This window comes from Pseudonaja textilis, chromosome 10 (genome assembly GCF_049901715.1).
Source record: "Pseudonaja textilis isolate UNSWEBS1 chromosome 10, rPseTex1.2, whole genome shotgun sequence".
NCBI lineage: Eukaryota > Metazoa > Chordata > Lepidosauria > Squamata > Elapidae > Pseudonaja > Pseudonaja textilis.
In genome coordinates, this window is record NC_141999.1 from 15,072,407 (window position 1) to 15,099,574 (window position 27,168).

The following is a 27,168-nucleotide window of genomic DNA, read 5'->3' on the forward strand; positions in this document are numbered from 1 at the left end:
GTTCCTTATCAGTAGCTGCAGAGACACATTTCCTTAAGCCTTTGGATTATAAGGGCTTAGAGAAGTGCAATGGTCATCAACCTTGAGTAGGATTCCTCACGTTGCTTTCTTGGCAACATACAGGAGGAGGGACACTGTTTTAATTGGGGATTTTAAAATGTATTTTCCAGTTCAAGTACCAATCAGGCTTCGCACTCCTTAGATTTTTAAGATCAGCCAAGTTCTTCCTCCTATTAATACTACCTCTTATCTCTGAAGCTAAGCTTTGGTGTGCTCACTTTCCTGTGTGGGGAGGGGGGTTCTCCACACATTCTGCCCAACCCAACTCATATCACAGTTTAAGCCAGGGGTGTCCAACCTTGGCAACTTTATGGCTGGCTGGCTGGCTGGGGAATGCTGGGAGTTGAAGTTCACAGGTCTTTACAGTTACCAAGGCTGGACACCCTTGGTTTAGGTGAGTAGAATACTTTATTGGCCAAGTGTGATTGGACACACAAGGAATTTGTCTTGGTGTAAATACTCTCAGTGTACATAAAAGAAAATATACATTTGTTAAGAATCAAGAATCATAACATACAACACTTAATGATAGTCATGGGGTACAATCAACAATCAAATCATACTAGGAAACAGTCACTATAAATCGTAAGGATACAAACAACAAGGTTACAGTCATACAGACACAAGTGGGAGAGGGTGGGTGATAAAGAGTGATGAGAAGATTAACAGCAATAGTAGTGTACATTTTGTAAATAGTTGAACAGTGTTGGGGGAATTATTTGTTTTGCAGAGTGATGGCTTTCGGGAAAAAACTGTTCTTGTGCCTAGTTGTTCTGGTGCATAGTGCTCTATAGCGTCACTTTGAGGGAAGGAATTGAAACAGTTTATGTCCGGGATGTGAGGGGTCTGTAAATATTTTCACAGCCCTCTTTTTGACTCATGCAGTATACAGGTCCTCAATTGAAGGCAGGTGGGTAGTAATTGTTTTTTCTGCAGTCCTAATTACTCCCTGAAGTCTGTGTCTGTCTTGTTGGGTTCCAGAACCAAACCAGACAGTTATAGAGGTGCAGATGACAGACTCAATAATTCCTCTGTAGAAATGGATCAGCAGCTCCTTGGGCAGTTTGAGCTTTCTAAGATGGCGCAGAAAGAACATTATTTGTTGTGCTTTTTTGATGATGTTTTTGATGTTAGGTGTCCATTTTAGGTCATGTGAAATAGTAGAACCTAGAAATTTGAAGGTCTCTACTGTTGATACTGTGTTGTCTAGTATTGTAAGAGGTGGTAGCATGGGAGGGTTTCTTCTAAACTCTACCACCATTTCTATGGTTTTGAGTGTGTTCGGTTCCAGATTGTTCCAGTTACACCACAAGGGAAGTTGTATAACCTCCTGTCTGTATGCAGATTCATCGTTGTCTCGAATGAGACCAATCACTGTTGTGTCAACAGCAAACTTCAGTATTTTAACAGATGGATCATTTGAGATGCAGTCATTGGTATATAGGGAGAAGAGAAGTGGAGATAGCACACAGCCTTGGGGGGCCCCTGTGCTGATTGTACAGGTATCGGATGTGATTCTGCCTAGCTTCACCTGCTGCTTCCTGTCTGTTAGGAAGCTTATGATCCACTTACAAGTTTGTTCAGGTACCGCTAGCTGGTTTAGTTTCATTTGAAGAATGTCTGGAATGATGGTATTGAATGCTGAACTGAAGTCTACAAAGAGGACACTTGTATAGGTATTTGGAGATTCAAGGTGTTGTAGGATGTAGTGTAGAGCCATATTAACAGCATCATCTGTCAATCTATTTGCTCAGCATGCAAACTGCATGGAATGTAACAGCGGATCCATGATGGTTTTCAGGTAGGACAGCACAAGCCTTTCAAAGATTTTCATAACTACAGATGTTAGAGCAACTGGTCTGTAGTCATTCAGTTCCCTGATGGAGGGCTTCTTTGGCACTGGGATGATAGTAGAGCGTTTGAAGCAGGAAGGAACATGGCACATCTCTAGTGATCTATTGAAGATTCAGGTGAAGATGGGGGCCAATTGGTCAGCACAGACTTTTAAGCAAGAAGGAACAGAACTGGAAGCAAGAATCAGAATAGAACTGGAAGGGACCTTGGAGATCTTCTAGTCCAGCCCCCTGCTCAAGCAGGAGATCCTATACCATTTCAGACAAGAGACAGTCCAGCCTCTTCTTAAAAACCTCCAGTGATGAAGCACCCACAACTTCTGAAGGCAGCCTGTTTCATTGGTAACGCGTCCCCACTGTTGGGAAGTTTCTCCTTAATTCCAGGTTGCTTCTCTCCTTGATTAGTTTCCATCCATTGTTTCTTGTCCTGCCTTCTGGTGCTTTGGAGAATAATTTGACCCTCTTTTCTTTGTGGCAGCCCACCCCCCCAAATACTGGAATATTGCTATCACGTCACCCCTGTCCTTTTCTCTAGACTAGCCAAATCCAAATCCACCAACCATTCTTCATGTGTTTTAGCCTCCAGGGCTTTGTACTTTTCCCAAAACCGCTTTTTTTGTCGTGGTGACCAAAACTCGATGCAGTTATTCCACGAATAGAATAGAATTCTTTATTGGCCAAGTATGATTGGACACACAAGGAATTTGTCTTGCTGCAAATGTTCTCAGTGGACATAAAAGAAAAGATACATTCGTCAAGAATCATCAGGTACCACACTTAATGATAGTCGAACGGTACAATAGGGTGTGTTCTTACCTAAACTAATGCAGTGTTCTAAACTAAATTAAAGCAGCTTTGACCTAAACGGGGAACAAATACAACTTCACAAGTTTTGTTTTTTTGTTTTTGCCTCTCCGGACTGTGTCTTTTGTTCACTTAAGAATCCTGGATCAGGGCAAAAGCCCAAACATAATCCTGCAAAGGAGCAGGGGGTGGTGTTGGAAGGTCTCGATCGTTTCCCCCCACCCCCCCATCTCTTTCAAAGCTTCCCCGCTTGGATAGTCTCTTCCTTGTTTGGACTAACTAAGCCACCAACCTGAACCCTGAGCGAAAGACAAGTGAAACTAACCCCCCATCCTCTCTCTCTCTCTCTCCCCCGTGTACATAGGGAAGAGTGAGGGGGGGGGGGGGCGTCGTGTGACCCAGAGGCGGAGCGGCGGTGCCAAAATTTTGCTGAGCTCAGGTCGCTCTGGGCAGCAGCCGAGCCCAGGCTGCTGTTGGTCACATTTCCGGTTGCGAGCGGCCAGCCAATTGGTGCTCGCGGCCGGCTCGCCGGAGCAACGAGACGCAAAATAGGATAATCTCTCCACTCTCCACCTCCGCCCCCCCCCCGCGCTTTCTCTTCCCTCGGAGGAGGAGGAGGAGGAGGCGGGGAGGGCCAGGACGGAGCCGCTCGACCGGCCCGGCTTGGCAGCCCCAGCGAAGAGAACGCGGCGCAGCCCTCGAGCAGCTGGGCTGGCTTGGCGCTCCAAAGGGGGCGGCGCTTTCGCTCTGCAGCATCTGTGAGGAGTTCAAGCCTTGCAAGGGTGGCGGCCCGGGGCACTCTGCACACGCCCAGAGGCTGCTTTGTCTCGGCTCTTCCCCACAACTATCAACGGATTAGGAACGCGGGTGCATTTCGCCAAGCCGTCCCTCGGGGTGTGTGTGTGTGTGTGTGTGATTGATGTAACGCTCCCCGGCGCCGAGGCTGAAGGCGAGCGCGCTCCGTCAGGTCTTCCCGTTCCGCGGGCTCGCGCGCTCTGCACGTGCTCAGGAGCCCTCTCGTCCCGCCAAAGCCCCGGAGGGCTTGCGTTTGAAGGCACCGGGAAGCTCGAGTGAGGGGTGGGGGGGGGGGCGGTAGCTGAAGCGGCCTCTCGATGTAGGATGTCTCCTCTTCGCCAATGGCTCGGCGGCTCCCGGCGGGGAGGACGACGCGGCTGCCCTCCTGAGGCGACCGCCCTGGAGACGAGGCGGCGGTGGCGGCGGCAGCAGCAGCAGAAGCAGAAGCAGCAGCAGCAGCGGCGGCGACGGCGGGTTTCCTCCGGCAACTTCGCTCAGGTTTCCCAGGCGGCCGAGCGCCCGGTGGGCTCGTCCCTGCGCGGGCTTCTCCTGGAGCGCTGAGTCGGGGCTTGGCGGAGAAGCGCGGCTCCAGCCCCCCCTTTCCCACTCCCCGCTGGACCGGCCCGTGGATTCGGAGCTTGCGCTGCGTCTCCGTCGCCTTTTGGAACGGGCGTCCCACGTCGCTTTTCCGAGCCTCCCTTTTTGGATGCGGTGAGTAGCGGGCTTGGGTTGCTTAAAGGCAAGGGGGAAAAAAAGCCCCTTCCCCAAACTGGGCTTTGGGGATCCCGGTCTCAGGGCCATCCTGGAGAAAAGGGGGGGGGGGGCGGGATGTTTCCATCAGTGGCTGCCGGAGCCCTTTTTGCCCCGCGAGCCGCGGGTGGGAGACGGGGTCCCGCGAGGGCTGCTGGGTCGAGTCCGGCCGCTAGGTCGTGCAGCCAACTTCGGCTAAGGCTATTCTCAAGGCGCTAGTTCTCAGGTAGCCGGTGAGCTGCCGGGGACCCCGCTGAATGTTATATTTCTGTCCTGTTTCTGAATTTTGGCTTATTTTTTTTTGAGAGGACGGGCACTGTCGGCCAGAAAAGAAGAAGAAGGAAAAAAAAGGACGTCTCGGGAGAAAAACTGTAATCGCGGACGAGATCTTTTGCAAACAAACGCGGCGGGGCTTCCTTTTTGGAAGCGAGGGGCTTTACGGTACCATGACTCTCAAATATGGATGTTTACTCGGAAGGAAAGTGTAATGCACTTTAGGGAGAGTAAGCAGGTCGTGGTGTGGTTTGAAATTCGTCCGCTTAGAAGTTGCGCCGTCCGCCGTGGGTTACTTACTCCTTGCTGAGGGGTCCTTTAGCATCCTAGCATCTTGAAGATCTGGAGAAACGGATTCTTCTGCGTCGAGTATGTGTACTTGGAAGTTGCTTCATGACATGCAGCGGGCGAGGGGTAAATATCAAGAGCCGTGCCTGGTTATGCGTTAAAATTCTGATGCGTACAGTTCACAATGTCGAGTTTTTAAAAGGGCGCGCGTGTCAGCAGCGCGAACCCGTGTTCAACCTTTCAAAGCACCGCAGGATTGCCGTGTTTGTGCCCCCTACCCCCTTGCCTTCCACCGCGTGGGAATTACTCCGAGCTAACAGGTTGCCTTGGTCCACCTTGCTTCCAGCCTGTGACTCCCTCTCCCCGCTCTTCCGGGAAAGCAAACAACCCCCCCTCCCTACTTTTGACAGATCAGGGTTTTGCGTTCACACGACGCGATTGCCTCCGATCGTCTACTACCACAAATCATGCGGCTTCGTTCGGATTCCGTGACAAAATTCCTTCGTTTCCCCTTTGGGTGTTGGGTGTTTTTTTTTTTAATGGCTTGAAATGTTGGGTGTGAAACCTACCTTCCCCCCCCCCCATCCCCCACCCCCGGCCCCGCTGTTGCGTTTGTGCTTCTGTATCTGGTGCAAAGCCAGACGCGTGTTTGCGGGAATGCCTTTTTAACTGGATCGAGTTGCAACCAGCGCGGCAAGGAAAGGGTTGCTGGTGGAGCGGTCAGAGAAGGGACGGCGGATGCAAAAACCCAAGTGCCCACGATCCGGGAAGCGCCCAGCGGGCAAAGCAAACTCGCCTCGGCATCGGCGGTACTGCTGACTTCCCAAGGGGCGGGGCTGAGCGCTGGCTCCTCCCCCTCACCACCCACGGCGCCCTTCGTGGCGCCCGCTGGCTTGGCTCTTCCCAGCCGGCTCTCCCTCCCCCTTAAAGCAGACCCCCCCCTTTTCTCCTTCCAATCCGTGTACTGTAGCTTTAAAAGGCTTCCAACCACGTTTCAAAGGCCTAAATAGCACAAAAAGAAGGGGGGGTGGGGTGGAGAAGAGAAACAGTGCAAAAGGCTGGGTGTTGTTGTTATTGTTATCCGTGCCTTCCTCCCTAGAATAGCCCTCCGGATAAGCAAGACAATTGCAATTATTAGTTTATTTATTTTTTCTTTTTAAAACAACAACAACAACGGAGCAACCGGCCGATCCGATTATGCTGCGGTTGTTCCGGGCGGGATTGATTCCCTGCTGTCCAGCAGCGTTAGGAAGAGCCTTTCGGCGGCTACCTGCCGCCTTTCTTCGCTTCCCCGGCTCGGATTATTTTGCTTCCGAAGAATAAAAACAGCAAAAGGCGCTCGGTTTCCAGCTGGAGAGCCGCGAGATCTCCCATTATGAAGCAAGCTGGGCCCTTGGGGTTGTTATTATTATGCCTGTAGATGCCAGCCCCCCACCCGCCCGCTTCCCTCCCTCTCCCCCCCCCCAGAATTCCCCCCATCCGCATCCCACCCCCGCGTTGATTTGGCTTGGAATCGGCTCGGACGGCCACCCGGAATGACCCGTCCATTCGCCTTCTGAGCCAGCTGGCAATCGTTCTCTTCTCCGATCGCCCCCACCCCCACCCCACCCCGCTGGCCCAAAACAGGTGTTGGCTTGAAGAGATACCCCCCATCGCCCGATCGCTGGAACCGACCTCCTCCAAAGAGGAGGAAACCAGGCAGCGAATTCCTTCTTTCTCTCTCTCTCTCTCTCTCCCCCCACCCCTTCCCCGCAAAAGAAAAGCCAGCGGAAAGCATGCCAGAGAAGGCTGTGTGTTCAAGCTAGACCGCAAAGGTAAGGAAGGCGATGGAGTCCAGAGGTGTTTTCTTGTTTATTCTGCTATGCCCTTGTCAAAGTGTTGGCAGGGTTGCAGTGGCTTTTTCTCTCTCTACTGGGGAAGAGTCCCTGGGGATGGTGGTGGTTGGGTAGATTCCATTTTGGTAGTGGAGAAGTGTGTGTGTGTGTGTGTGTGTGTGTGTGTGTGTGGTCACTTGGGAATGCACTCCTGCCCCTGGGGGTGTCCTACATGAGGGCTGTTCTAGGGATGGCCTAGAGAGAGAGAGAGAGAGGCTATTCCCTTGGGTGGGCTGTGCTGCACAGCTGATAAGATCCAGCCTCTTGCTTCAGGGCCTGAAGTAACCTTTGCGGGTGTCAATCGGTGGAGGTTAACCCTTTCCTCGCCTCCTGCAGGTTTGAGTTTCTTCTGGAAGGCCTGTTGTGTGGGGTGGAAGGGGGGGAGAAGATGGATAAGGTGCTCTGGGGGGGGAATGGAAGAGGGAGGGGATGGACAAGGTGCTCTGGAGAAAGGTGTGCAGGGCTTTTAACTCGAGGGAGGGCTACCGCCACACCTCTTGCATTTGGATCTTTCTTGCTTTAAACTTAGCCTGGGTTCCAGCTACCTTGGGAGTTGTGCCTGATGGACCAAGGGGGAGAGCAGGTAAAAAATAACATCACCTCTGCGATGATGCTTATTTCCAATCAAGTTGCCAGAAAGAGACACACACGGGCTTAGCATCCTCACAGGTTGGGTGCATCTAGAATTTCAATCTATTTTTCACCCTCCCCTCCTTAGTCAATTGATTGGAAACGAGGCCTTTGTATATATATATATTTTTTTTGGGGGGGGGTTGTCTGGGTGGAGAGGAGAGACAGTAAAACCTCTAGTTTGCTTTTTTTGGAGGGAGCTAAGGTTTGATTTTCCTGTCCCTGGATGCAAGGAGCTGAATGGAGCGATGGCATTTCCGTCTTGTTTTGCATCTACCACCACCCTCCCCCCTTTCTCTTTAAAGGCTGTGTGTTGCCGCAGAATATGGTTTAGCTTGCAAGCATGGCATCATCAGCTGCTGATAGATGGCTCTGCACATCAGATGCCCAGCAAAGCATGTATTCTGTGCCCCAGCGGGCTTACCTGATCTTTTTTTTTAAACCAATTGCAGCTTTTCCATGTATGACGGATGATTGACATTTAAATGGCATTTAGGTTTTGGGGAACAGTATAGTATTCACTCCTGGTTGTGGGGGGAGGAAGGTTTAAAGGGGGGGTGGGTTAGGCAAATTCCAGCATTTTACTTTGCAGCAAAGAACCTCCAGCTACTACCTGCAAATCTTTGCTTAGTGACTTCATCGCTTGTAATACCTGCCTTGGCTATCTTTAGCCATCCGTGCTGAGGTTTTTCTGTTGGGGGTTGAGTCAGCTGCAGTGCTCTGATAGTAGCAAACTGGCTGCAGAGGGTTGTTCTCTGTGTGAGGGAAAAGAGGGAAAAATAAAAGAAGACTTAAGGGTGCCCTTGTGTGCAATCTGGCCTGGGCTATTTCTGGGTGATATTTGGCCTCTTGATTGCATAACAACAGCAAGGCAGATGTAACTTGTAGGATTGAGCTGTCATTCAGTGAATCTACCAGATCGTTAATAAGAAATTCTGTTGGTCTCCCCCCTTCACTCCCCCAAGGCTTTTTCACATTGAAAAGCTTCTTAGCAAATTGGAACACCTTATGTGAGTCTTATATTTCTTTAGTTTCCAAACATAAGCATTTGTGTCTTCCTAACCTGGATTTAAAAAAAAAAAAAAAGAAGACATGTGATTGAGTTGGTCCAGTTCCAGCATTTTCCCCTGTGCTTCTGGTAACAAGGAGCACTAGTAAAGTTCTTGGCACAAGAGCTACACTGGGTAGCAGTGTAAAAGTTGAATGAGAGAAAGGGGAGAAGGATTTGGAAGTATTGCTAAACTGGGGTTTGGGGAACCAGCCTTAGAGAACATGGGTTTCCTGCAGTTTCCTCTGCCTTTACTGGAGCCAGTTATTTGAAAGATTTTAATTGTATTTCAAGGTCTGGTTCCATTGTTTACCTACATAAACTGTACCTGTTGCTAATTCTGTTTCCTGAAACAACCTTTGGCTTGATGGAGCAAATTGTGGTTCAAGTTAAACCCAGTTTAGCAGATCACTTTTGGATTAAGTGAAGAGCAGAGATTACTAATTCTTATAACTAGTTCAGGGAATGGAAAAATAAACGGATTGTGTGTGCATTTCATTATGGCATTAGGAGTTTTGCAAGCTGTATTCAGCTGCTGGGCATTTCAAAAATATCCTATTGTTTAATATCACTGTCATCCACTAGAATACTTAGTAAGAAGAGTTTGTATTAACATGTTTTTTTTAAATAGGCAACTGCTCAATACAGTATAATTTTTCTCCTTGCCAAGGTGTCAGATGTTACCAAGAACATGTTGGTCCTTTGTAATAACAGAATATGCTTTTACACAAATTATTGATGATGGATTTTATGCTGTTTACTTGAACATGTGACATTCAGTTGGATTACAGCTTGTCTCTGGCTGGAATGTTTCAGCGACCAAGATGTCCAGCAATGGTTAGCAGGGTTTGTAACAGCTGTATTGATGCCTTTAGAGATAAAAAATTTCTTGTTAACAGTGGGAAGAGAAGGATGTTTAACAGTGTGAAATTTTCACAGCCAGTCAGAGTGTCATTGCTGATGTTCTAACGCTGCTTAGTGAGTGACTTTAAGGGCAGTCATACTTTAGTGAATTCCAAGGCTGGCATTTAAACAAAACCCCTTCTTTAGGGGAATATTTTAATTTTAAAATTCCCTTTGTGGCAGAGTCTCTTAAACTTTGTAATTGCTGCTTCCCTGTTCCCCCGCCAAACAGGAAATGAATTTCTGTCAAGCCCATAAGGGGAAAAAATATTGTCATTAGAGTTAGGCAACCACTAACTCCCCCCTTCCTCTTTTAAAAATTACATTTTAATCTGTGTAGCCAATCAAACAATGATAAGAATTTTGGCTGCACCCCCTGGCCGCACCCCCTGGCCCCCTGAGGTCAGACACAACCCTGATGCGGCCCTCAATGAAATTGAGTTTGATACCTTTCCTATAATTCATGCTGGGACAGGTTGAAACAAACCATTCTGTAGCGTAGGACAATAAGTGAAACAAGGAAAGGGAACTCTAACGATGCTGTTTTTTTCGCTAAGTGTTGCCAAACAACGGGAGTCTGGACTTCAGTTGGAGGTGGATTGGGCCCCAGCTGGGATTTCTTTTTGTTGTTATTACATTTCATAGAGATGACAGTGATTTTGCTCGCTGCTCTTTGGGCCTCCATTCGGTTCCCTGAAGCATTAGGAAAATGTGAACTTGAACATGGTTGCACAATATTTCAGGATGCATTTTTTTGTGTGAGTCTTGGAGTTTGATAGCAATAAACTTTTGGCAAAGGGCTTGGTTGGGTCAGGAAGATTTGCTGGCCTGTTGTGTCACAAAACATGATGAACCTCAAGAGGAAGCCTCAATTCCCAAGCCTCGGTTCCTTGCCAGGACAGACTGTGCAATGTTCAAATTGCTTAGGTCTGGAGAAGTTCTTATTTTTCCACTAGCTTGCCCAAATAGTTGGGATCCCCTTTGAGTTAAAAAGCATACAGGTGTAGTAGTCCTTGGCTTACAACCACAATTGGGACCAGACTTTCCATGGCTAAGCGAGGAGTTTGTTAAGTCCGTCTCATCCTTTTGTGTGACATTTTTTGCCATGGTTGTTGTTGCTAAGTGAGTCTGGCTTCTGTCATTGGCTTTGTTGGAAGCTGGCTGGGAAGGTCCCTAAATACATGCCATTGGCCAAGCACCCAAATTTTGACCATGGGATGCTGTGATGGTTGTAAGTGGGAGACCAGTCATAAATCCCCTTTTTTAGTGCCATTGTAACTTCAAATGGTTGTTGAATGACTGGTTGTAAGTCAAGGATTACCAGAAGTCACTCTTCAAGGCTGTTTCTTCCAGTCCAGTGGATCATCCCATTTAAAGAAGTGCTGCCATGGTGGCACAGTGGTTAGAGTGCAGTACTGCAGGCTACTTCTACTGACTGCCGGTTGCCTGCAAGTTAGCAGTTCAAATCTCACCAGGCTCAAGGCTGACTCAGCCTTCCATCCTTCCGAGGTGGGTCAAATGAGGACCCAGATTGTTATTGGGAGCAAAAGGCTGACTCTTAAATCACTTAGAGAGGGCTGGAAAGCACTGTGAAGCGGTATAGAAGTCTAAGTACTATTGCTATTGCTGAAGCCACCATAGTTTCTTCATACTATTGAAGAAAAGATGGACATGGTAAACAGGTATATCTTGAACACATCTGGTTAAAGGAGGCAACACAAGGCAGATCTTGTCTCATTTGGGCTGCACTAGAATGTGGAAGAAAGCAAGTTTGTTTTAGTTTGTATTGGCATCTATTTTTATTACCATCTGCACGTATGCAAAGTTTGTATTGACGTATGCGTGTGTGCAAAAGAGACGTGTCTTTGCCATCAAGCTTTTGTGCTGTGCCTGCTATCCTACATTATCCATGTTTTTAGAGTTTTTGGAATTTTGTTTTCAAGCAAAAATATTCACATTTCCTTTTGTTTCCTTAAAAGAAAGATCCCAGGTCAGTTGATTTGGTCACGTGCCGTCGAGTCATTTTCAACTTCTAGTGAGCTCACAAATAGACATTCTTCATAATTAGGCCAGTTGCTCCGTCATAAATTGGAGAGTTGGTGTCTTTAGTGGCATGATGCCACTTTGGTGTCATGGCTCGGGTGCTGGCCTAGAGAGCAGGAGGCTGTGTGAGTTTTAGTCCCTTCTCAGGCAGGAAAACTGGCTGGGTAACTTTTGGCCAGTCCCTCTGTCTCAGGTGGCTGTTGTTGTGGGGAAAATAGGAGGAGGAAGAAGCATTATGTGTGTTTGCCACCTTGAGTTACTAATAAAGTAATGACGGTGAGATAAAAATGTAATGATAATAAATAAATGATCTTCACAGGTTCCTGAAGGGGAGGAGAAAGTCAGAAAATCATGGCTGAGTAGGTCAGATCTGGCCTGCAGGTTGGAGTGTTGCCCACTTCTGTCTTCACCCAAAACTGAAAAGAGAAGGGTATTGTAGATCCAACCAACAACTAAGGACACCTTTTCTGATGGTGAGAACAATCAATCAGTGGGACAGCTTGCTTCCAGAAGTTGTGGGGGAGGTTTTCAAGAAGAGATTGGAGAACCAATTGTCTAGAGCAGGGGTACCCAACCACCGAGCCCCGGACCGGTACTGGTCCATGGATCATTTTGTATCGGGCCGCAGGCCTACTTTGCTTGGGTGCTGCCATCTTGTTTTGACGGTGCTCGAGAAAGTGCTTCCGGGTGAGCTTGTCGGTCGTCGGTTGGAAAGCGGTGTTTGGGTGCTGAAGGAATCCTCGCGCCTTAGTTTCGTCGAAGATGGGGGGGCGGCTTCGAACGAAGAGCCGTCCCGATGGCAGTGGAGTCTCGTGTTACTCAGGAGGAGATTAAGAGAGAGCCTGAAAAGCCCATCGACCGCGAGAAGGTACAAAAGAGGAGTTGAAGGTGGCAGGGAGAAGCGGGGGACGGCTGGCTGTCTGTGGATCATTTTGTACCGGGCCGCAAAGAATGAATAATCGTGAAACTGGTCCCTGGTACAAAAAAGTTTGGGGACTACTGGTCTAGAGTAGATCTCCTGCTGGAGCAAGGGCTTAGGTCATCAACCTTTTGGATCTCGGGGACCACCAAACTTATAATTTTAAATCCCGCGGACCACTAATATGAATTTTGACTGACGGAGGCTTGCTGACATTGATGGGAAAGTTGGTCCCATATTCCAGAGCTGCAATAGTCACAGAAGTGGCCCTCTGGTCATCCCGGAGCAGCTCCTCTAGTCCGTGGCAGGCCATTGCACCTGGGTGGAGGACCTGCTCTGGGATGACCAAAGGGCCAGTCTTGTGACCACTGCAGCTCTGGAATATGGGACCAACTTTCCCACCAATGTCAGCAAACCACCTCAGGGCAGATTTTCCTCCTCCGCCATTGGTCTTACCTTCCAGTTTCAGCTTGCCTGGCTCTACTCAAGGTAAGGTTTGTGCTCAGCCAAAGGGTGGGGGCCAGCGGGTGGCAGGGCCATCTGGGCGGCGCAGCCTTGTATTCCAGAGCAGCCTAGATTAATTGCTTTTGGGGGGGGGCATTTCTCTGCGGACCACCCACATTTTCTCATGGACCACCAGTGGTCCCTGGCGCACTGGTTGGCGACCACTGGATTAGAACACCTGCAAACTCCTTTCCAACCCTGTTGTTCTATGTTCCTTGTTACGCTCATTGGGTTTCAGATGGCGCGATAGATCCACTGGAGAAGCCTACAATCCTGATCAATGGATGCATATCCTTCAAAGAAACATATATGGAGAAACAGAACCTTATTTGACCTTCAGTTCTTGATTGCATTCCCCGATGCCAGAATGCGTGTTTATTTTCGTTTCCCACTTTTAAATTTCTAAGGCTCAGTTGAGAATGTCAGCTTTCCAGGGTATGGGTGGAGGAAAGGAGGAAGTGACTACTTGAGCAATTAAGGCAAACTCAAAAAATGTGAGGAATGTTGCTTTAATTCAAGCGTGTCCCAGGAAACCCATTTCTTTAAGGAACACTGGAAAAAAAAAAAGAGCAAAATTCCCAGTGCTTTTCATTTGCTTGGAATGCAGCTTGTTAACAAAAGCAAACATGTCATGACAGATTTGGAAGAAAGTAGTAACTGTGATTTTGTTTTATTTTTTTGGCTTAGTTAGTACATCTTGGTTCTTTACTGCCATGTTATGTAACGGAAGAATGACGAGAGGGAAAATATGCTGATTTCTAAGCTTGGATCCTTTTCATGGTTGCTAAAGCTCTCAAGCAATGTTTCTTGACCTCTTCAACTTTTAAGATGTGTGGGCGAGCATGCTCGGGAATTCTGGGAGTTGAAACAACATTTCTTAATAGCTGTATAGGTTGAGAAACTCTGGCCTAGAGAACCAGTTGCTATCCACAGTATGTGTGCCTCAGTGTTTATATTAATTTTGGAAAGCATATTTAAGTTTTATCTGCTCCCAATGTTATGGGTTAGCTAATTATATAGCTATTCTGGTAGCTAATAGAAACTACTTTTATGAATTAGAAGAACTTTCTAGGTTGGCTTTGGATCAGAATGTTGATGGTGAAGGAGGAATATAACATAGAATAGAATAGAATAGAATAGAATAGAATAGAATAGAATAGAATAGAATAGAACAGAATAAAAGAGTTTGAAGGGACCTTGGAGGTCTTCTAGTCCAACCCCTTGCTTAGGAAGGAAACCCTACACCACTTCAGACAAATGGTTATCCAACATCTTTTTAAAAACTTCCAGTGTTGGAGCATGTACAACTTCTGAAAGCAAGACATGATTCATATTCTATGACACAGTTTGCTTATTTGTAGTTTATTTAAAAAATGACACTTGGCTAGGTTCATATCTCACATTAAGTTAAATAAGTAGCTTAATGTGAAGTGTAAAACTAGCTCTAGTGGAGCATTGTAACTAGTTTTGTGTGTTTATGATTTTAATTGTGGTGATTATCTTCACTGCCCAGCCCGGAGTAATTTGGATTGAGAGACAAATTAAATGATTGAATGAATGAATAAATAATCCAAATGTTTCCTATTGTTTTTACTTACCAACAGAGACATGGTCATCAAAATTTTCCAGATGTGCTAGAAAAATATGTGAGAGAGCTTATTCTCCTGCTTTATCTTGAATTTTTTAGAAAAGAAAATATTAGACCTTTGATCTCCCTAAAAGATAGGGATGAACAAATATTGTCACTTTCATTTCCATTCACTCGTTTCTCAGTTGGAAATGTTTCCTCTGTTTGGTCAGCTACTTGCAAATTATTAGCTCAAAATTTTGCACGTATTGTGTATGCAATTTTACCTTGTACATTTATAAGCAGTTTAGCCTAGTGTACGTAATTACCGCAAGTGTGTTTTAATGCATTACAATATTGGTACTCTTGGCAACTTCTGCGATTTTTTGCTTGTAACTGCAAGACGTAATCAGGATCATTTTGGTAGAATTATTTATGTTGTTTTGGTGAGATCAAGGACAACCAGAGCCCTTGCTGCTGAGTAAGTGCCATTTATGCATTGGGCTGTAATTGAGAGGTTGTGCGGTGTAGTGATGAAGATGTTGGACTTAGGTGTGGGCGGGTTCAGATTCTACTTCATCCTTCAGCCATCAAGACATAGAAACAAAAATAACCATTGTTTCCAGTCAAAGGATGATGTCAGGCATCTGGGATTGCAAGGTTAGGGGAAAACTGGGGGTTCAGAATAGCAAAAGTAATACACGTAATGGAATTGCATGGTATACAAAAAAAAACCCTGGCCTTATTTCCATCAAGAAGCTGCTGGCACCAGTACTGATATTGGTGCCTCACCATCAAAAGTTGAATAATTGTTTTTGGCTGAATTGCAGGTTACTAAATCCTTAGCTGTAAATTACCCAGGTAGTTAATTAGGTGAACAGAAGCATTTCCCTTGCAAAATTATAATTCTGATTGATGTACTGTAGCTCTGTTAAAGAACTCTTCTCAACAGTCTGGTCCATAGTTTTCATAAAATGTTGCTAGCTTTCATGAAGATGTTGAAGAGATGGAAGATAGATAGATAGATAGATAGACAGACAGACAGACAGACAGACAGACAGACAGACAAGACAGGCAGATATGTTTGTGTGTATGTATGTAATGTATATGTGCACATGTGTGTTTTATGTGCTTGCTTTCATTTGTAGGACATAAAAGTTTCTTAGGTGATCTACAAAGACAAAGTCCCCAGTATGTTCCCCTTCCCCCAAATTGAGAACACTATAGACCAGGGGTGTCAAACTCAAGGCCCACAGGCGCTTTGATCTGGCCCATGGGGATGCCCTGGAAACAGTGAAGGACCTTGCTGTCCACCCAAACTCTGTTTTCAGTGGCAGAGGATTGCAAGAGGCCATCGCAACAGAGCTCAGGAGCCCATTTTTGCTGGCAGAGCGCTTGGGCCGCCACAGACGCCCCTGACACAAATGACGTTGAGCTGGCCTCGCCCACCTGGCCACGCCCATCCCAGCCCCCTGAGGTAAAACACAGCCCTGGTGGGGCCCTCAATGGGATGGAGTTTGACACCCCTGCTATAGGCAACCATCTTGGAATTTTTCCCACCAGATTGGTTTTAACTCATGGGATTCTTAGCAATGCCTAGGAAAGCTGGAAAATGCTGGAAATTGATTCTGGAAAAGCATAGTGAGACTGGGGAAAGCTATATTATAAGTACTTGTCATGTTGAGAAGTCTTATCAACCAGTTAGTTCTAAAAAACTACTGGAGGTGATAAATATTTTCTTCCCATAACCTTTGGAAGGCTATATTTCAGGTGTTTAAACCTGCCTCTATTATTTTTATCAATAACTGAAGGCAGTAAACATGCTTAATACTTGTTCCTCCTCCTGTTTTCCCCACAACGACAATCCTGTGTGGTGAATTGGGTTGAGAGGGAAGGTCTAATCTAAAGCCATTTAGCTGGGTTTTATGCTTAAGGGGGGACTAGACTTCACTGTCTTCTGGTTTCCAGCCGTGGTGTCTTCACCAGTAGATCCAACTGGTTCTACCTGGGCTTGGGTTTGCTTTTACTATGTCATCTGCAATGATCAAACTTACATTAATGAAATCCATTTGGGTTAATGGAAGTGGGTTGGCTTTGATCCACTGTTATTTTGGTGGTGGAACATCTAAATAGTAATTGCTATGCCCAAGTTAATAGGAAGCAGAACAAATCCCATATCTGCTGTGTAATGGCTATCATTCGATCACAAACATTGAGTTTTCCTTATTATGCAAGGAATTGGCAGGTTGGCCTTTCTTAACACTGTAACCAGAACGTGATTCTGAAAGTTTGAAAACTAATCCTTACTAAATGAGTTTCTTTAATTACACTATAAATGTCTAGCATTTTTAATGTGGTTCCAATTGAAAGAGCTTGAATTGCTCTGATGGATGAGAAGATGTAAAATAAATAATGATTTCTTATTACACTTCAAACAAAAAAGGTGAACAACAGTTCACTTTGGTGATGTACATAATTCCTCTTTCATCTCTGCCCTGTGAAATAGATTACGCTAAGAGATAGTGATTAGCCCTGTTTCATCCAATAAGCCATGTAGACCAGCCCTTCTCTTTCTGCCATAGCTTTATTGCTGGGCTACATTGGTTAGTCAAGAGAATTGGGCTGAAATGTGAAGGGAAGGCTACCTTGGCTCATCCAATTTCAACAGACTCCGCAATTAGAAAGTCTCAAAGCCACACAAATATGTGCTTTGCTATTTCGGACATTGGGCATAATTTTAGAACCTATTTCCTTTTTGCAGACATTAGTGTAAATCAGGTAAAGACCTCCACCACAATGCTGTAATATTCTTCTCTTTTTTTTTTTAAGAATCCAAGATCTACATAGAATACTTCTTCCCATTCCTCATCTTCACACATTGTACTAAGCTATACACTGCTGTTAGAAATACAGTTAAGTGAAAATTAAGCAGACTGTGAGTTATTGTAGTGTGCATATTCGAGTGTGAACTGAACCATGCTATGTTTAGTTGGATCTTGGGTTTGTGTTTTGAATAGAACAGAATAGAATAGGATAGGATAGGATAGGATAGGATAGGATAGGATAGGATAGAATAGAATAGAATTCAATTCTTTATTGGCCAAGTGTGATTGGACACACAAGGAATTTGTCTTGGTGCAAATGCTCTCAGTGTACATAAAAGAAAAAATACATTTGTCAAGAGTCAAGAATCATAAGGTACTACACTTAATGATAGTCATAGGGTATAATAAGCAATCAAATCAATCAGAGCTATCAAATTTTACTCTGTAAACTTAGTTTTTGTTGTGGCTTGGTATGTATGAACCAAACCAATTATAGACTACTATGTTTAATGAATACATGAGTTTGATCAGATCAAGTTTGGTTGTTCTCAAGATTCTCTTGTTTGCTTTGAGTTTTTTTCTCCTCCTAAACTTTGGAGATTTTTTTTGGAGGGGGGGAAAGATCATATTTTAGCATATTAAATCATATCCAAGCTCCAAAGCTCTTTAAGCTGCTTAAGCTAACCTTAAATCCATAGATCAGTTAAACAGCTTGTCACAAATATAAAAAAGCTTAGAGTTTTCTAAGCACCTTAAACAGAGCTAAAGCTTTTAGATAAGGTTGTGTTTAAGCTGTAGCGTGTGTTTAATTTTTCACAACTACCAACCTCCCTATTGGGCAAGTTGGCTAATTCTAGTGCTTGAAACCATCTTTCTCTAAGAACTAGAAGAGTAATCAATCTTATAATGCTCAGCATATATCTAGCGAAGAGGTGTCAAACTCTATTTCATTGAGGGCTGCATCAGGGTTGCGTTTCACCTACTCCTGCAACCCTCTGCCAGAGAAAATGGAGCTCAGAAGGCACCGAAGGCCAGTCCTTCGCTGTTTCACAGGGCAGCCCTGCAGGTCAGATCTAAGCACCCTACGGACTAGGCCTGGTCCGCAGACTTTGAGTGACACTCCTGATCCTAGGGTATGGTGATTGAGCCATCATTAATCTTTCCACTAAGGGATGCAGTGGCTCAGTGGCTAAGGTGCTGAGCTTGTCGATCAGAAAGGTTGGCAGTTCGGTGGTTCGAATCCCTAGCGCCGCGTAATGGAGTGAGCTCCCATTACTTGTCTCAACTTCTGCCAACCTAGCAGTTTGAAAGCACGTAAAAAATGCAAGTAGAAAAATAGGGACCACCTTTGGTGGAAAGGTAACAGCGTTCTCTCCCTGAAGCTTCTGAGGACAATTGGCTAAGTATGATGCTACCAGCCACTTTGGTCCAGAGAAATCCTTTTTGTCACTGGTTTACCAGGGTAGAGATACCTCTTAAGTAGCCTAACCTGGCAGGAGGCAAGTATGGGAGATTTAGACCCTTGTGCTAGAATGAGCACCATTAGATCTAAAAGATCTGATTCTAGATCTTTGTTTTATACATAGACTTAGATTGCCAGACTTTTGCAGTATTTGTGTACCTCAATAATATGGCGGCTGTGACCAGCGTCCTTTTACAGAAGCTGTCCAAAATCTTTGTAATATCTCAAATAAAGGACAGGCAAAAGAAAAAGTAGCCAGCCCCTGCCATATTTCAAAAAAGAACATCAAGATTTCTTGAAAAACAATATCATGATAAAAAAAAATCACATGCATTTTCATTAATTAAATCTGCATAAGCTACCCTGTTTAAACTTGAGAGAATCAGTTTGGTCTAGAGCAGGGGTGTCCAACCTTTCACCTTCCCTGGGCCACATTAGAAGATGAAAATTTGGTTTGGGCCGCACATAAAATAAAATAACAGTAACGATACCTGATCATCCAAAAAAAACCATAGAAAACATAGTTAACATATTAAATTTATTTGGAAATGAAGTTAGTGAGATGTTTTTATTATTAATTATTTATTAAAAATTATTTATTTTTTATCACAGTTTTTTTTATCATGGTTTATTTTCTGGCCAAATTTTGCAGGGGGGTGGGGGGAGAAAGCTCGCCCGCCTCACGCCTACCTCTCCTCCTGCAAATGGCCCGGCTGGATCAGGCAGGACTGGAAGGCAGAAGCAGCAGCAGCAGCGGCGGGGGCAGAAGCAGCGGCGGGGGCAGTGGCGGTGGGGGCAGAAGCAGCAGCAGTGGCGGGGGCAGAAGCGGAGGCGGCGGGGGCAGAAGCGGCAGAGACGGCAGGGGCAGAAGTGGCAGCGGGGGCAGAAGCGGCGGGGGCAGAAGCGGCGGCGATGGTGGTGGTGGCAACAGCAGGAGGTGGAGCTCTGACGGCGCCTGCTTTTTCTGTTGCTGCTTGGCCTGGCGCTCGCCTCGCCCTGCCTCGCACCTGCTTCTCCTCCTCCTCCTTGCTGGCTCTGGCACGAAGGTTGGGGTGGGCACTGGGCCGCATTACAAGGTGACCTGGGCCGCATGCGGCCCTTGGGCCGCAGGTTGGACAAGCCTGGTCTAGAGGCTAAGGTACCAGGCTAGAAAGTAGTAGACCGTGAGTTCAAGTCCCACCTTAGTCTTGTAAACTGGTTGGGTGACTTTAGGCTGGTTATTCTTTCTCAATCCAACTGTATTCAGCAGGTTCTGACCAGTTCTGGAGAACCGGTAGCAGAAATTTTGAGTAGTTCAGAGAACCGTCAAATACCACCTCTGACTGACCCCGCCCCATCTATTCTCTGACTCCCATTGAGTCACAGCTGATTGGCTGGGTCTTCTTTGGTTGCCCTGCACAGGAGAACAGAGATGGAAAGCAGGTTAGTGAGGTGAGGAGGGAATGGGGATTTTGCAGTATCCTTCCCCTGCCATGCCCACCAAGCCATGCCCACAGAACCGGTAGTAAAAAAAATTGAATCCCACCACTGCACCTCACCTTGTTGTTGTGGAGAAAATAGGAGGAGAAAGGCAGGTTGGATATGTTCGCTGCCTTGGGTTATTTGTAAGAATAATAAAGGCACGATGCAAAAACCTAAATAAACAGGGAGAAAGAATGAAACAATAGTTTTTTTAGAGGTTGATCTTAGTGACCAGAAGATCAACGCTTGCTGTTATTCTGGTCCCCAAAACTCATATCAATACCCACTACAGAGCAAATTCACACAGTCCAGATCTCAGGCTATGAAATGAAGCAGAATCCATATCACAACCAGCTCCAGGGATCTTAGCTTGCTGTCCAAATTCTCCAGATTCCAGACCAGTTGCTGTTGGCTGGAGGCCTGGCCTGTACCTCGCTTTCAGCCAGCCTCAGAAAGAGGGAAAACACAGAGGCCAAAGACAAAAATGGAAGCTGCCCTCTCCTCTTAAGAATCTATGAAAAACCCCAACAGAGGGAAAACCCACATTTCTGATTAGCTTCTCTGTTGAGGTATCTGGATCTCCTGAAGGGACTTTTCCTCCATTCTGCTCCTGAATCACAGCATGCAAAAATGCAGAAAATGGCTTGCTTTGCCTATTGTGCTGTAAATCCCGGTCTTGGTTAGCATCTCCTATGAGTAGAACTGGGGAATTAGGATTATAGGGTTCAGGGTAGAAGCTGTCCGATCCAAGCAGAATGTATGAAGTTTGCTTCAGCGCATTTGTTGCTATTTTATATTTTGTCTTGTTTCATCAGTGTGCTTGCTGCTGGTTAAAGCTTTTCCAGGGAGAAATTTAGAGCATACATTGACCACAAAATGGGTTTATTATTAGGGAACAGAGTAACTGGAATTCAAAACACAAAAGAAAGGAAGGCATTCCCGAAAAGGCCTTTTTACTCTGTGGGTCCATAGCAAAAGAGTTTTTGAAAAGTCAAAAGCCCATTTACACAGCTGGATGGAGTAGGCAGATGGTTGGGTGCTGTGGACTGCAGACAGATGTTTTCAGTTAAGGAGTTGACAACAGCAGAGCCAAGTCAAGCATGTACAGTTGCAGAAAATAATCTGTCTGCATCCCAAAATAAAAAAAAAAATGATGTCCAGAAAAGATTAAAAAAAGATGCAGAAAGCTGCAGTTTAAAGATGCCCATGATAGTTCACAGGTAGAGCTTCGATTGTGTCATGAATCGATCCCAAAACATTTTGCTACATTAATTGGGGTGCCCCAGATTTTAAGCCTAAACTTCCAAGTGTTCTTATTCTGAATATTGTTTCCAGATACTTAAGCTGAAGTTGGCAAGTGAAAAAAGGATGCTGAGGGCCTTTTTCTAAGAAGATGCTTGCCTCAAAGTCTGTTCTTTGGTGCGGGGGTGGGGAGCATTTTAAACATGGTAGCTTACACACATTTAATTAATGAGGATACATATGGTTGCATTTTGTCATGATGTTGTTCTTCAAGAAATGAGCAGCATGGTGGCCTAGAGGCGAAGACGCTCGCCTCCCACTCGGAAGGCTGAGAGTTCAATCCTAGGCAGCGACAGATGTTGCTCTATCAGGGTGCAAAGAGAAAATATCTGCTGTGAACTCTACATAGGCGTCAGGAAGGGCAGCTGGCCAGTAAATGCTCAGCTCCATTCAGTCACCCCGACTCCATCCCAAATAAAGGGATTAAAGAGTCATTAAAAACAAGATAAAGAAATTGTTCTTCAAGAAAAATTAAAAATATGGCAGGGACTTGCTAGTTTTTCTTTTGCCCATTTTGCAAAGGTTTTGGACAGGCTTCTATAAATGGATGCTGGTTGCAGCAGCCATATCATTGCAGATGGTACAGAAGCACTGTACAACTCTGGAAATTTCCATTCAACTCTTTTTTTCATTACCTCAATCACTGGAACAGCAAGAAAAGTTGCCAACAATTTACTGACAACAGTTTTTCATTTTGTCTTAGTCCTTGTGTGTAATTTCTAGTGCTTTAGTCATAAACTTATCTATTCGGGGGCAGGTTCAGTAGAATTTACTTTCCAGTAAAGATCTTGGCAACAAAAGGGCACGTTAGTGTTGATACTTGCTTCCATTTCCCTGGTTGGTCTTTTGGCTGATACATGACATTACAACAGTGCGGGGAAAGGACCATCGCTCTGCGGTGCAGCCTGTTGGTCTGCTGGCTAAAACTTTCAGATTCCTCTCCTGGTATATATCTTGAAGGGATACTGCATGCAGTGCTTTGGACTCCAGGACAAAAAGATGCTTCAAAGAGTTCAAGGAGTTTGTAGAGAACTTATCTGCAACTCATGAAAGCAGCTATGTCTATCCCTGGGATTATTTATTCATTGAAGCTGCAATTTGGATCCACTGCCTCAATCTTGGAGGGTTCTATGCAGTTTACAGGTAAAACAATAATGATAATAGTGATAATAACAGCACTGTCTGTATTGACAAAAATCCCCCTTCGTCAATTTCAAAAGGCAGCTTTACTTGGAACAGCTTACATCCTGTGATGTAACTTTAACACATCCCAGGTCCTTGGGAAGGACTTGATTGGTGGATAAAAATGCCAAATCCGGCCTGAACATTTGGCTGATTGTGTGACAAACCATAACTCCAGGGGTGGGTCGGTTCTATAGAACTGGCTGTTACGATTCTCCGCAGTTCGGACAACCAGCAAATCATGCCCCTGGCTGACCCCTCCCCTCTCCGTCCGCCTTTCTCCTCCCAGTCAATCCTTATTGCGCATGCGCAACATCGCTGACTGCGTTCTCCTCCGCCCAGTGACTCCTTAAGGCATTTTTTACCCCTTCCTGAAAATCAGCTGTTCTGATGATCAGCTGTGCCAGGATCCCCCTCGCTGTCTTACTGCTTTGCCCAGGCTTCCCTGAAGCCCAGGAGGCTCAAAAATGGAGCGGGGGGCGGGGGGCAGCTCCGTTTTTGGGCCTCAGGGAAGCCTGGGTGAAGCCTGTGCTCCATTTTTTGCCTTTCTGGGCCCCAGGGAAGCCTTCTGGGAGCAAAAATGCCCCCCCCAGGCTTCCCTGAGGCCCAGGAGGCAAGAAAAAATGGGGGGGGTTCTGCCCCCCAAAAATAAAAGAAAAAAGCCATGCCCACTCAGCCACATGGCCATGCCCACCTAGCCATGCCCACAGAACCGGTTGTTAAAAAATCTGAATCCCACCCCTGCATAACTCCCCATCAAGCAACAGCTGTATCTGTTCCTATCAGTTTAATATCTGATACGTATCTATTTGAGGACCATATATTAAACAGACACACCCTAGAGTCCTTCTCTGAGGCAGCGAGGTGGTATACAAGTGTGAAAAATGAGCAAACTTTTCTGAACCTCACAGCTGCATTTAACCTGTAATGGTGTGGGCCACACTATGACCAGCAGTGGGTGAAATCAGGACAAATGGGAGATCCGATTCCATTTGCAATCCATCAAAGTTTAATCCAGCAAAAATACTTAACTTTCCAGTCCTGTGTTTAATAAATTTCTCCTTCTCCCACATTAAAAAAATATTTTTGTTAGCTTATTTTCGAGAGGTTTGGCAATGTCATTTGGGGGCCCGTGAGTGGTAAACATCTCTGCTCTGGAAAGCCAAGGATTTGGGGAATAGAAATAAATGATAGCAAAGAATTCTTATTTCTGCTCTTGGAGTGTTGCTTCGTCTGCTGCCTTTTTAGCGTAAATCTTGACAAACAATGTAGTATCCACCAGATATTTGGGACTGCGTGTTCCAGTCAGCCTTGCCAATGTTGGGGGCTGATGGAAATTGTGGCTAAACCATGTGGAGGATTCCAGATGTAGACAATACTGAATGCGCAGATCAGTGTTACTTAACTTTAAGAGGTCTGGACTTCCAATCCCCAGAATTCCCCAGCCAGCATGCTGGAGTAGGTAACAATAATTCTCCACAATGTAAAAACAGCTTGCAAATTAGAATAGTAGATTCCATTCTGAATTACACTTAAGTAACAAGCATCTTATTTAGAAATACCATTGCTTTGATATTTATACTTCCTGCCACCCTATGAGACAACGTCTATGTAGCTTGTTCCAGAATCTGTGTGTTTCTGAAACGGAGCCAGATGGAAAGAAGTCAGAATAACAGCATTGGAAGGGACCTTGGAGATCTTCTAGTCCAGCCCACTGCTCAAGCAGGAGACTCTATATCATTTCAGACAAATGGTTGTCCAGTCTTTTTTTTTTTAAAGCCTCCAGTAATGGAGCACCCACAACTCCTGAAGGCAGGCTATTCCATTGGTTGATTGCTCTCACCATTGGGAATTTTCTACTTTCTACTTCTAGGTTGCTTCTCTCATTGCTTAGTTTCTATCAGAGGTGGTATTCAGCAGGTTCCAACCAATTCTGGAGAACCAGTAGCGGAAATTATGAGTAGTTTGGAGAACTGGCCAATACCACCTCTGACTGGCCCTCTCCCCACCTATTCTCCGCCTCCCGAGTCCCAGCTGAGCAGCTGGGTCTTCTTTGATTGCCCTGCACAGGAGAACAGAGCTGGAAAGCAGGTTAGTGGGGTGGGGAGGGAATGGGGATTTTGCAGTATTCTTCCCCTGCCACGCCCACAGAACCGGTAGTAAAAATCTTTGAATCCCACCATTGGTTTCCACCCATTGCTTCTTGTCCTGCCTTCAGGTGCTTTGGATAATTAGTTGACCCCCTCTTCTTTGTGGCACCCCTTTAGATATTGGAATACTGTTTTACTGCATTTGGTCTTTATTGGGTTTGGAAGGTTCTTTGTAGACTTTTGGAAAAAGACCTTGATTGAAGACTGCTAAATGTTTGTTGCTGATTTGTTGTTGTTGTTGTCATGAAATCTGGAATCTATGGTATTATTGGTTACAAGGTAGACACAAAATAGAAAAATGAATGAAAAGTTATGGTGAGATGAAACAATATTGTACAACTGTGTATAACCATGTAAATAACTATGTAAATATATAAAAATATGCTATAAATCGAATGTAAAATAATTGTAATAATATTTAGTAATATTCTACATACTTAAGAATATGTCAGTGTGAGTGAACATCACTACAAACATGCTGAAATGAATGGAAACATGTTTTTAATTGTTTTTAATTGTAGAATTTGACTAATAAAAGCTCTTTAAAATTAAAAAAAAAATGTTGTCAGGTGTAAGAAATCAGGATAGAGTTCAATGAGAGTCCAGTTGGTCCAAATCTGTAGAACACAGAGGTTGTAGGAACAGACTATGGTTTTTTTTGGTGGGGAAACACAAATGGCACCATTAAGCTGCAATGCAATTTGATTGGTTTTAGCTTCATATGTTGTATGGATCCAGCCTCTGTGTCTCATAAACTGCTTAATGTGTCAGTTGTGCTTTGGTCAGTAAACCCCAAATAAAACAAACTTTTGATTTGCATGGTATGTGAACCCAGAGCGATGCGCCTTGTCGTTGGCCAGTTGCATCATTATTAACTCACTCTGCCTTTGTAACCTGCAGCGCACAATTTCTTTTCCGTCACATTTTGCTTAAGTTCCCGTCCCTTTTCTCAAGAATGCTATTCTGGTGCTTTGTGCAGTGCTTTGGAACGGCAGTGAAATAGGTGGGGGACTCTCCTTCAGCCTGTTTTGTTGTCATTGTGGCTAACCTGTTGCCAGGACAGCAGCGGGCTGCATAAAGACCAAAAGGGGTTGGTTGGGAGAGGAGTGGGGGAAGAAGAGGAAATATGCATTCACAGGCCGACTTTGATCTGCCGGCCATGAGCCACTAAGCAGTTAGGTGAGCCATAGACTCTTGTGTCCAGGAACAGCATGACCCCTTATATTGTGCAAGCAGCTTGACCGGTTGGCTGGTTTCCTGCTTCTTGCATCCTCTGCATCAAAGCGTCCTGCTCACTGACCCGCTTTGCCTGCGGTGGTGCTCGGTCCCTGCCCCCCATGGCTAGCGGAAAAGGTGCCTTGAGAACATCAGTCGGCTGCAGAAGGAAGGAACAGAGTGACTGGCAGCAGAAGCTGTGATCGTTAAAGCTTCACAACTGGGATGCAACAGGGCAGGGTTGGTGTTGGGACCCAGCTTTCCTAAAGAGCATTTGGAATTTATTTTATGTATTTGTTTGTTTTATTTGTTTGTCAAACATGTACAAGATAACAAGTATAGGTGTGAACATAAACATGAACAAAGGGTGTAAATCCAGGTAAATGGGGACAGTAGGACAGAGACGGTAGGCATGCTGGTGCGCTTATGCACGCCCCCTTTAAGGACCTCTTGGGAATGGGGTGAGGTCCACGGTAGGCAGTTTGAGGTTGAAGTTCTGAGGGGTTGAGGCTGTAACAATGGTGTCGGGTAGGGCGTTCCAGGCATTGACCACTCTGTTGCTGAAGTCCTATTTTCTGCAGTTGAGTTTGGAGCAGTTTACCTTGAGTTTGTATCGGTTATTTGGGCTTGGCTTTTTTTGTTTTTGAATTTGTGGGGGGGGATGTTTGCCCCTTGGGCCTACTGGTTTTTTTTTAATGCATGCACCATTAATCAGAGCTTGTCCTGGATTTTGTGAAAGATGGTTGTTGATGTTCTAAAGGCTGTTTTAGTTCCTTGCTTTGTAAGACAGGGGTGTCAAATTCGTGTCGTCACGGAGGTGTCACGTGATGTATTGGGACTTTTTCCCCCTTTGCTGCGCAGGGGAATGGTCAGCACATGACGCATCTGGCTTGCGGGCTGGGAGTTTGACAGCCCTGTTGTAAGAGGAGAGAATCAATAGCAATAGCAACAGCACTTAGACTTGTATATTACTTCACAGTGCTTTTACAGCCTTCTCTAAGCAGCTTACAGAGTCAGCCTGTTGCCCCCAACAATCTGGGTCCTCATTTTATGGACCTTGGAAGAATGGAAGGCTGAGTCAATCCTGAACCAGTGAGAATCGAATTGCTGAACTGCTGGCAGCCAGCAGTCAGCAGAAGTAGTCTGCAGTACTGCATTCTAACCACTGCGCCACCAAAACTTTCCCTCTATAGTTTATTTGGTTATAGAGAGCAGGAAAGTGGCAGTCAATCTTCTGCTGAAATAAACCATTTGAAAGAA

The 27,168-nt window shown here is 45.4% G+C and overlaps 1 protein-coding gene across 2 annotated transcripts in view; it reads left to right on the top strand.

Moving 5' to 3' along the window:
* The first annotated feature begins 5,691 nt into the window (after positions 1–5,691).
* HIVEP3 (HIVEP zinc finger 3) overlaps positions 5,692–27,168 on the top strand; it is a 206,991-nt gene continuing 185,514 nt past the window's right edge. For both annotated transcript variants that reach the window (XM_026702439.2, XM_087939852.1), the window contains exon 1: positions 5,692–6,637. The gene's annotated coding sequence lies outside the window, so the exon portion shown is untranslated. The remainder of the gene's footprint in view (positions 6,638–27,168) is intronic.